The following is a 10,695-nucleotide window of genomic DNA, read 5'->3' as shown; positions in this document are numbered from 1 at the left end:
AATTAATCTCCAGTCAAATGCTCTGTTCCGTTCTTCTGCTTTGCCACCCTCCCCTTCTGCCGATATTTTATTCTTCTAACTATGTGAGACTATAATGGGAAGAGAAGCTGCCACTCCGGCGAGTTCACGTTAGGAGATGCTAGTGTCAGACCACAAAACACCCGCAGTTATTGCGTTTCAGTAACTATATTAATTTTACAGAGGTACCTATATAAATATGGTGACCTATATAAAGTCTGCTTTGCTGAGCTGACACTGCTGCTGCCGTGTATCGACTCGGAGCCCTCCTGTTCCCCCACATCTTTCCTGCTCGTTGCTAGGTAACGGGAAGGATTTTGTAAGCCAGCCCAAAACTGGATTTGGGGTTTGGGCATGAACTTCTGTAATTTGTTAACTAGCAAATACAGAAATCAGAATTCATTAGCTGATGGCGAAATTACGTCTCGAGGGTGCGTGTAGATGTGCGGGTGCGTTGCTGTCCCTGGAAGCCGAGGCTTTTTGTCAGAACAAAGCCATGGTGCCTTTTCCATATATTCCACAGGGATATCAGATGTAGCCATCTGCTAAAAAATTGCATTATCTCCTACCTGAACATTATGTACCTTCTCAGAATTTCAAGAGGCCATTACAAACAATGTGCTATTCAAAAGCTGGTATGTAAAATGTGCTTTAAAACTTCAGATGTAGTAACAGAACACAGATAAGTACATATGCTTGTGTATATATGTTCATCCTACTTCATTTAAGAATACCTCAAAGTATTGTAAAAATACAGAAATTATGCATGTGTATGTAATTTTTCACTTTTTCACTTTTTCAATTTTAGCAGGATTCAGCAGCACCTTTGAAAAAAGAAAAAGAGAAAATATGTACATGTGTTTAAGGACAGAAACCTCCCACAACAAATTTGGTCACAGCATATTTTGGTCTTCATGATACAGCCACAAAGAGTTATAATGGCCCAATGGACCTAATATTCAACATATTGTGTTTTAAAAATGGCATGGCATGTATGGTTTTATTGACCCTACCATCTTGCAGTCTTCAATGTCTTTACATTAAAATCTGTAACAGAATTCTCCATTTACTTAAGAAAACAAACAAGCAAACAAACCAAAAACAACCTCTGTATTTTCTGGTATCTCCCATCCTTGACTGTCATTTGAATTGTTTCTCTGTGCTTCAGATATGACCCTGAGTAGCAAATTCTGGTCTGGGAATGATGTAAACTATGCACTGTGTGGATGATTGCAGTTGCCAAGGGGATCATGATGCAGAGTTCTCTTACCCTGGAGGTGTATAATTGCAGGTACTCAGAATAGACATGAACGCCTATCCAGCTTTTGATGATGCTCCATGATCTGCTTTGTTATTTCATAGAAAAGAGGACCAGAGCAAAATTTAAAATGAAAATGTACAATGGAGAAAGAGTGGATGGTATTTTATCTAGTGCCACATACGAGATATTTGGATTAGATTCTCAAGTAGTGTAGCTCCTGTGAGGTCAGTTGACATACTCAACTCAGATGTTAGGAGAATCTGCACACAGAAATCTGCATCACCATCAAAATACCAAATAGAGAGCAACAGCATAACATTTAGAAAGTTCTGGTGCTGAAACACAAGTGCCCACTCCTTCTTTGTGTGCAGACCAGGTCATCATCTGGTATTGCCTGTCTGGCTTCAGTACAGACAAACCACCAAGGACCAAACAAAACCTCAGCGATCCCCAGGGGAAGGTTTTGCCCGAGTGGCAACGTGAAGAGCAACGTGAATATGGCAAGTACAATTTAGTCACGCCACACAGCGCTCTGGTGTTTGGGACTCACACCAGCACAAGTGTTTCTAACTCCAGTGCAGAAACGGCCGAAACCTGTCGAGAGGTTTTGAGAAGCACTGTGTGAACATGGTGATTTCACTTCATCGTAATTTGAGGTCCCGTTTAAATTTTTCCTTTAATCGAAGAAAAACTGATTCAAACAATACGTCACTGATTCTCATTTCCAGAAAATCCCTGAAGTAATGGGAAAGAACGTAAGCCCCAGCCCAGGTTCTTCCAAAATATATGATGAGAAAGACACTGAATATTACACAGTTTCTCATTTACATCAGCTGAAAAAAAGACTGCATCTCTTTGAGCACAATCCCTTAATAGATTTCTGGAGTGAAAATTAAATCATTATCTTTAAACCATACATCATGTGTGATGCATGAACATTGCTATGTCCATGGACTTAGATGGGTGTATCCTGGAGGTGGAATTCACCATTATATACTGTAAGATAGCTAAGAGGTAATATTTCACACAAAATACTGACGCAAGTCACTGCTCTTAAATGCTAACGTAATTCTTAGAGAACAGAAATCACCTCCAAGAGTAAGTTTACCAAATCAAAAGAGAGTAGCATTTTATTTGCTTGGTAAAAAAACTGTAAAACCTGCAAAATGGTCAAACCCTACTATAGTCAACAAAAAACTTCCAGCAGGTTCCAGTAAACCACCCACAGCACCTGTCATAGCTAGGACTCAAGACTGAAAAATACTGCATATTCAGTTACACTTTCTGAAAATGCATTTGTGCGAGAGACAATGTTTTGCATTTCACATTAAGGGTTAGTCTGAATAACACGTTCTTTTAAATTGAAGCCATTTACTAGTAGAATTGTGCAGAAGAAAATAGTAGGATTTGATTTAATGACTTCTGATAGGAAAAGCTTGAAAACAGTTTAGTGGGTTGTTCAAAGTTGGATACTTATTTGGAGCTCAGTGGAAGTGACTTTAAATAGTAGCATAATTTGACATCAAAAGTAAATACCCTGGGAAGACAATTTCATATGCCTTTTTTTACTCTTTTCTGGTGTTGGCCTCACTGAAAAACTGTAAGAAAAAATAAATTCCATTGACAACAAAGAAATTAAACCAAACAAATAAAAAATAAGGAAAACAAGCATACCACTAAAAATTCCTGATAAGCTTTAAGAGTCAACATGGGATGAATTTTGCATGGGGCTTAATGTCTTCCTTTATGATATATGAAAGTGTTAGCACATCCCTCAGCATGATTCAGCTCTTTCATCAAGCCATTAAGATATATAAATATTATATCTATTTCATTGCTTCTCTAATGATATTTGAAGGTACTTGCTATGTCCCAAGAGTATGCTTTTAAAAAGAACAAATAAATAAATAAGCCCAAGCTGTTTTTTTCATTTACACTTAAAAGTTTGAGCTCACTTAGTGATAAAGGCCTACAGATTTCCCCCAAGAGCTTTAGAAGCTTATTAAATGGAAACTGTTCTCCAGTGCACATGCTGCATATGAGAGAAGGATGCTGATAAGACTGTATTCTGTTTCATTGAAGACATTTATGAATGCAATTTCTCACACACATCTACATACTCACACTCAGCCTCCTCCCAAAGAGGCTCAATCAGCAACCTCCAATCAAATAAACGTATGTGACAATAAATTTAATCTGTGTGAGTGCTCTTCATGGTAGTGCTCTTCATTAAAAATCTCTAATACTAATAATTTTACTCACAAACTGACAACTGAGAACAAACATCTTATATTTTGAGAGAAGTTATAAAGTCCAATATTCTGAGAGGCAAATTTACATTGGCAATGAAAATAATCCCACAATTTATCTTCATTAGGAAGCCAAACTTCCTAAGAAGTTATCTAATACATTACATTAAACCAAAAAGTAATACTTTTAGACCCACTCTTCCAGTTTTAATGAGCTATATACAAGGTACCCCTCTCCTCTGGACATCCTTGACTTTTGTGTGCCTTTTATGCCTCTCCATGTTTCGGTTGCTTGCTTCTTGGAAGAAGAAGGACCACTGACATGATTTCATGCTGTTGGATCTCATCACCTTCTCCATGATTCTTCCTATCCTCTCCCATATCCTAATTTCATACTTCAGTTAATGGAGTTAGCAAATTGCGTACCATTTAGGGATTCAGTTTTTGCTTGAGTACTTTTTCACCCTAGCTCCTTTTCAAAGCTAAGTTAACAGTCTGCCCATACTAAACATCCGAATGCAGCAGTCCTAGCAGGGCTTTGTTCCATTTGTTTGGTTTCCTGTTCCATTTGGTTGTTACTTCCCAATGTTATGTTATTTTCCTATTTAATAGATTGTAGCCTTATTTGTTCTCAGGTACATATCAGAAACTGTGTTCTGCAGTGAACTTTCTAATCTGGGCAACTCTAATCATAAACCCTTCAAGCTATATTAGCTTCAGGAAACTAAAGATGCACAGGGGAAAAATAAATATAGAAGAATATATATATATATATATATATGTATTTGAGAGTGGGATGGGGGGGTAGGAAGTTGATAACTGTAAGGAAACCAAAAGCTTTCTTGCAGATCAAAGGTGTATCGTGTGTGGCACCATTTTCTTTCTCTTCTGTAATACCTTATTAGTAGGGAATATTTTAAAATGAACAAATTGAAGTATTTGAGACCAAGCTGTAACTTGTTTTCTGCAAAGGGTAGGAATTTTAATTTTTAGCTTTGAAAAATCCACCTCCACACACCCCTAGTAAAAATTATTATGTGCCCTTAAGATCAATTCTTTTAATTTTTTGGAGGTACGCTTGTAACCCTCCTGTAGACTCAGCAACACCTGTGGAATTGCATAACAGCCCTCATCCCAGACCTGGTCTGGCACTACCCCCCTTCAAACTCCAATTGCAAACTCCTTGCAGCACAGGGGCAGCGGGAAAGTAAATTGAACACTCTTACGAAGATTAGGGAGAACTGTTTCCAATATACAAGGCATGCATAACTAATACAGTTCTTATATCTTGCTATCTGGACTACAAAGTCACCCCGGCTTTATTACTGGAAGTCACTGTACATCCATTACAAAAGAGAAGGTATAACACACCTATGTATTCAAATAAATGTACGGATTTAATTTACTGGATTTCAATCAGAGGTGAATGTGGCTCTTCGCAGCACAGTTCAGTTACAGCATAATTCAACTCTTTTTGGTTACAAATGGTGTCTGATGGGTGAGCTACAGTGTTTCTTCTACATTGCAGCTGGATTGATTCATTGGCAAATAGGTGCCATTTAATCGCTTCTGGACTATATGGCCTACAGCAAAAAGAAAGGGTTAATAATATTAGAAGCTTGAATGCATTTTAAGTGGTGACTATTTATTCAGAAGTGAGATTTCAAGTCTCTTGGGTACTGCCTCACAATTCGTGTTTGTATCCTCAAATAATTATCATCCAAAATGTACTTAAAACAAGCTCAATCTATTTCTTTATCTACTCTTTGTGACAGCCATTGCATTGAGGAATGCAACATAATTGTGTTATTTCAGGCAATAAAACAGTCATCCCCCACAGAAAAATAATCAAGCAATTTAAAATGTGGTCATGGTTGCCTGAGCAGCCAGATTCTGGTTTCAAAAGACCTAACTACATAACCCTGAGTAAGTATTGCTTTTTAAAGGAAATTCATCTTGCAAAACAAATATTACTTGGGGGTGTGGGGTGAGGGGGGGGAAGATATACAGCATTGACTAGCTTTGTGAGCATCTTGTCTGGTCTCTGGATATAATAACACAAGAAATTCCTAAAAGAAATGCTAGGAATTTTAGGATACTTCAGAGTTTTGCTTCCCACACTTTTCTATCTCATTCTCACATAGACACACAACTTTTTGTTTGGTTGGTTTGGTTTTTTTGTTTTTAATCTAAGACCTCAAGCTGTGGACTTTTTTGTTAATTTACTATGATACTGTGAGAAGTATGCGAAGCAGTTAATAAATTCTACAGACAAGAAAGCTGTTGGAGAAGGCTGGAAGACAGATGATAGTTATATCAAGAAGACCATGTTCTTCATAGCATAAAACTTATTTATATAGACTTCACAGACAGTCCTGAGGCACTGAATCCAAATGAAATTGATTGACGTCACATATAGCAGCCATCAAGTTAGAACCTGCAACTTCATCTACTAAGTGTTTAAAGTTCTTTGGTTTGGACTTGACTTAGTCTTCTTAAAAGTGTTTAAGCCAGAGCCAGCTGTAGCAGTAACAGGTGGTAATATTTGAATGTGGTTTCTTTTAAATGAAGCATCACTATCATATCAGGTAGCACAATTCTATTGAGTTTTTTGAACATAGGACACATAAGAGAAAGGAGGAAGGTTCGGATCTCTTCCTACTCCTCCACTAATTTCCTTTTGACCATCAAATCTGATTTCCTGCAGGCCTTCACTCTGCAGAGAACCAAATTTTCCAACTTCCGAAGACGTGAGCCCCACTCCACTCCAGGACCAGCTCTTCCTCTCCTTCCTCCCTTAGCCAAAGGATCTGCCCTCTCAGTGTTCCCCACCTGGCACCATTTCTGCCTCAGGACATGCAAAGCTTCATTTGACCTCACGAACAGCACCCGTGGCTCTAACTGGAAAGAAAAGGAAAATCAGAACGCCATCTATCTCTCTGTTCATCTGTCTGTCCGTCTTCACATCCACTTAGACATCACTGCCAGAGCTAGGAGCCTTGGTCAGGGGATGCCAACTCTGATGAGAGAAATGAGGCAGAAGGCAAAAATGATGTGACCCAGCATTGCAGGACTGGGCAACAACCAATGAAAAAAACCAAACAAACCAGGATCTTAAACAGGCACTGAACAGCTTTGGTGTTGTTAGATATCACGTACCTCAAAACTGTGATTCTATTAAAGTACAAGTGGATTGGCCAGCACCAAACAATAAACCAGCATGAACAGCACGATTACATCAGACTGGTGGTTAATGAGATCATCTATCCCAGTACTGCAGCACAGTGACAGCTCCTTCCTTTGCCTCACACCAACCCCACAACTTGTTCTCAAACCCTTTTATAATCTGTTCTCTGTAGCTGGCTCTAAGCTAAGGCTTTCTTCTCATATTTTACAGTTGCAGTCAAGGCCCCTTTTCTCACAGTTCAGTAACCACTGGCCTATGACAATTGCTCAGTCTCCTTCATGGACTGGGACGTTTTTCCATTAAAAGGCTTTATTCATTTAAAAAATAATTATATCAGAATACTCTAAGTCAGCAACTGCCCCCAAATCCCCAGAATGCATAACGATAATGAAAATAAGGTTCCTTCAGATATTTCATAAAACCACATGCAGTTTTTTTTGCTTTCTCCTTAAAAAGAAATACTGTGAAAGTAAGTCCTATTCTTCCCCACAGAACTTTGTCATTGTCATTGCTGTCTTAACTCACATGGACACTGACAACCACAAAACCATACTTGCTTATATGCTATTTTTCTGGACTATTATTAGTGGAAAAAAAGTCTTTTTTAACCATACAACCCTTTCTCCTAACAGAGTCAGAACACGGATGCAAATACTTTGTTAGTGACTTTTAATCTGTTTCAAAATTATTTTTCTGTGATGAGATTGTGTTGAAACTTTTATACTTTGCCTAGGGAAAGTAATTTTGAGAGCCAGACAAACTTGCGACACCTCGGAGAACATCACTGTCCCCCAGATTTTTCCCTGGGTTGGTTGGTTTGTTCATTTGTTTTTAGTGAAACAAAGAGCTACAGAATATACCTTTCTTATTATTTTTTTCCCCATGAAATGAACAACTGGGCCATTATTAGAAGACAAAAAGTCAACATTTCCACTGGTATCCACATTAGACTTTCATCATAAGTTAGTCAGAGAGAATAAAGTATTTTACTGTTTTCATACATAAGTTTGCCTCATTATAATTCCTTGACATTAGAATTATTTGCTAGTAGGAGCAATGTGACAAGGTTGAATGTCAGGCAAAGAAATACATTTGAATGCTTAAGCTATGCTGGTTATGTGAGATTTACTCAGTGACTCTACCTCCTAATAATTACTTAATATTAAATTAAACATTTTTTTAAGATTTTAAATACATACATACACTCTTCATAATCACACACACTCTTCAGTGTTTACACTGCTCTTTTATCCTCAGCCTTTCTCTTTTGGAAAAAAAGAAAACATAGTTTCTTGTTAGCTTTACTCTTCAGTTCTCATAAACTGGAAGAATGCAGCAATGTTTGGGTTGCTAACACTGGCAGAGTACATCTTTGCATTTGAATGCTAGAGTTAGTTTTGCTTCTGTGTTCTGTATTAATTGACAGAACAGCACTGAATTTTAAAAATATTGATTCTACAGCATACTGCTGTTATGTGCTGTTACAACACACTGTTGAGGAAGCAGGCCGCTTAATAAATTTATTAGAGAAATGTATTCAACCTCAATTAAAGGAGTTGGACACTAGGCATTCAAAGAACTATATTCAGCCTTGAAGAGTCAAATAGAATAATAAATAAACAATAAAACCACCTTTTTGATCACATGATTTGTCAATGATGAGAGCTTGGAGATTTAGTGGCAAGAATAAAGACACAGGCTTGGATATTAAGCCTTCCAACTATTTCTCAGGAAAAAATATTAAAGTTAATGCAACAATAATCACACATTGTAGGACACTTAGACGATATATACTGGGGTCCAGAAGGAAGTAAGTACAGTATTCACACAGTGAAAGGGAAGAGAAGAAAGATTACTTTCTACCTGTGACACAATGTAATTCAACTGATCTTTGTCCCAGATTGCTCCGTTATAAAATAGATATCATGCTTCACTAATGGGAAACAAAGGCAGCCTGAACTTTCAGATGAATATAACACGACCTCTCCCCACACTGAGATCAAAAGATGATAAAAAATTTTTTTTTAAACAGAAAAGCCAGAGACTTTTCAATATATGTTTATACACTAAAATAGTTAGTTTTCTCAGTGCTACACCCCTGCAGAGTCTCAGCAACCTCGTTTCTCTTTCCATCCATGGGCTGCAAGACCCTCTGCTCCCCGAAGGTGCCCATCTGTGGGGAGAAGCCCTTGCCCTGACCAGGGAATCTGCCCCTGCCCCAGGCACCCGCTGCGCTCACACCCTGCGACGAAACAACTCCGACACCTTTTAGCATAACTTCCCTCCTCAAACAGGTGATGAGGTGTGGGGATCGTGAGTAAGTGTTTGTAAACTGCCTGAAAGACCCTCATGGAAGGATCTGGTGAAACAGTAAACGACAGCAATTCCTCCTTACCCCTATCAGCACGAATATTCACTCTGGTGGGCTTACACAAAGTCCTAGTTCTTTAATGTCTTGTTTCTTTTCCATAATGGCTTTCTGTCTTTCAGCTGAATCAATCTTCCTGAAAGCAGAACACTTTACTGTCCATATTTAAGCTAAGGTTGAAACAGATAAGGCTGAATGTGCTCCTAAAAGGAAAAAACCCACAATAAGCTGCAAAAGCTTACTTACTCAAGAGATGCCTTTCTCTGGGAGGAAGATGAGGAGAAGCCATTTCCTACAGCTTTCCCCAGGTGAAGTCTATCCTCCTAACTCCATGTGTTTTCTCATTGTTCCATTAATTTGTGCCTGTTTCTTTCCTGCATCCCTTCACTTTCTTCCTAGGGGATGGAAAATGCATTTGTTTTGCCCTTTCTCCCAAAGCTAATGTTTGAGAAAGCTACAAGAGAAACAAGGGGCGTGTTGCATTATTGGCTTACATCTCACACCATCTGAATGTGCTGTCGCCGATCCTGGCAAATGCTGTCACAGATGCGCAACAGGCACAAAACATGACATATCCATCAAGTAACACCATAAAATCATGTATTTGTTTTACTTGGAGATTATGACTTGTTGACCCTTCTGTTTGAAATTCTCAAAGAGAAGCACTGAGCGCTTGAGAAACACAAATGAATAAAAAGTCCAACCTCAGCAAAAATAGCAACAACAGTAACGACCAGCATTCACATTGCTTTTTGTGTTGGTGTTTCCCAACACATTCTGCAAATGGGGAAACTGCTTCAAAAAGTCATATAAAGAGTTTTTTACATAGTAATTACATAGCATAAACCAGTGGCAAACCCAGAATGACTATGGAGACGGACTCTCTCTTTCTCCCACTTTCAGATACCTAGAGTACTCCGAATTGCTGGTGGAGAGTCTTACCTTTTTTCGCTATTTATACATAAGCAAACATAGTTTCCTGTCATATAGCAGATCCTCCAGACTCGCCGTGTTGTACGTATGGGATTGACTCTTACCTCAGGGATAGCAGGGCCCTATCCACACCAGAACTTTTAACTTTGGTGAGAGCTTTTTGTGTCTTAATTTCCTCCTCTGCCACACATGCCAGTGGACAGCTAGCCACCCAGTGAGAAGTGCACTGCATCTCCACTGCCCCTCCACTGCTTTCTAGTGCCGACCTGCTGAAAAGCATCAGAGCCACAAGACAGTGTATGGATATATCTACAAGTGTATCTACAGGGGTGTGTGTGTATACAGTAGAGGAAAGAATGGAATTTATATTTGGTTTTGTCGTGGTTTAAGCCCAGCCAGCAACTAAGCACCATGCAGTCACTCACTCACTGCCCCCCTCCACCCAGCGGGATGGGGGAGAAAATTGGGAAAAGAAGTAAAACTCGTGGGTTGAGATAAGAACGGTTTAATAGAACAGAAAAGAAGAAAGTAATAATGATAATGATAACACTAATAAAATGACAACTGTAATAATAAAAGGATTGGAATGTACAGATGATGCACAGTGCAACTGCTCACCACCCACCGATCGACGCCCAGTTAGTCCCCAAGCGGCGATCCCCCCCGCCCCCATCCTCCC

The sequence above is a fragment of the Haliaeetus leucocephalus genome, unplaced genomic scaffold, assembly GCF_000737465.1.
Source record: "Haliaeetus leucocephalus isolate CR32 unplaced genomic scaffold, Haliaeetus_leucocephalus-4.0 Scaffold138, whole genome shotgun sequence".
Classification (NCBI taxonomy): domain Eukaryota; kingdom Metazoa; phylum Chordata; class Aves; order Accipitriformes; family Accipitridae; genus Haliaeetus; species Haliaeetus leucocephalus.
This window is presented reverse-complemented; position numbering follows the sequence as displayed.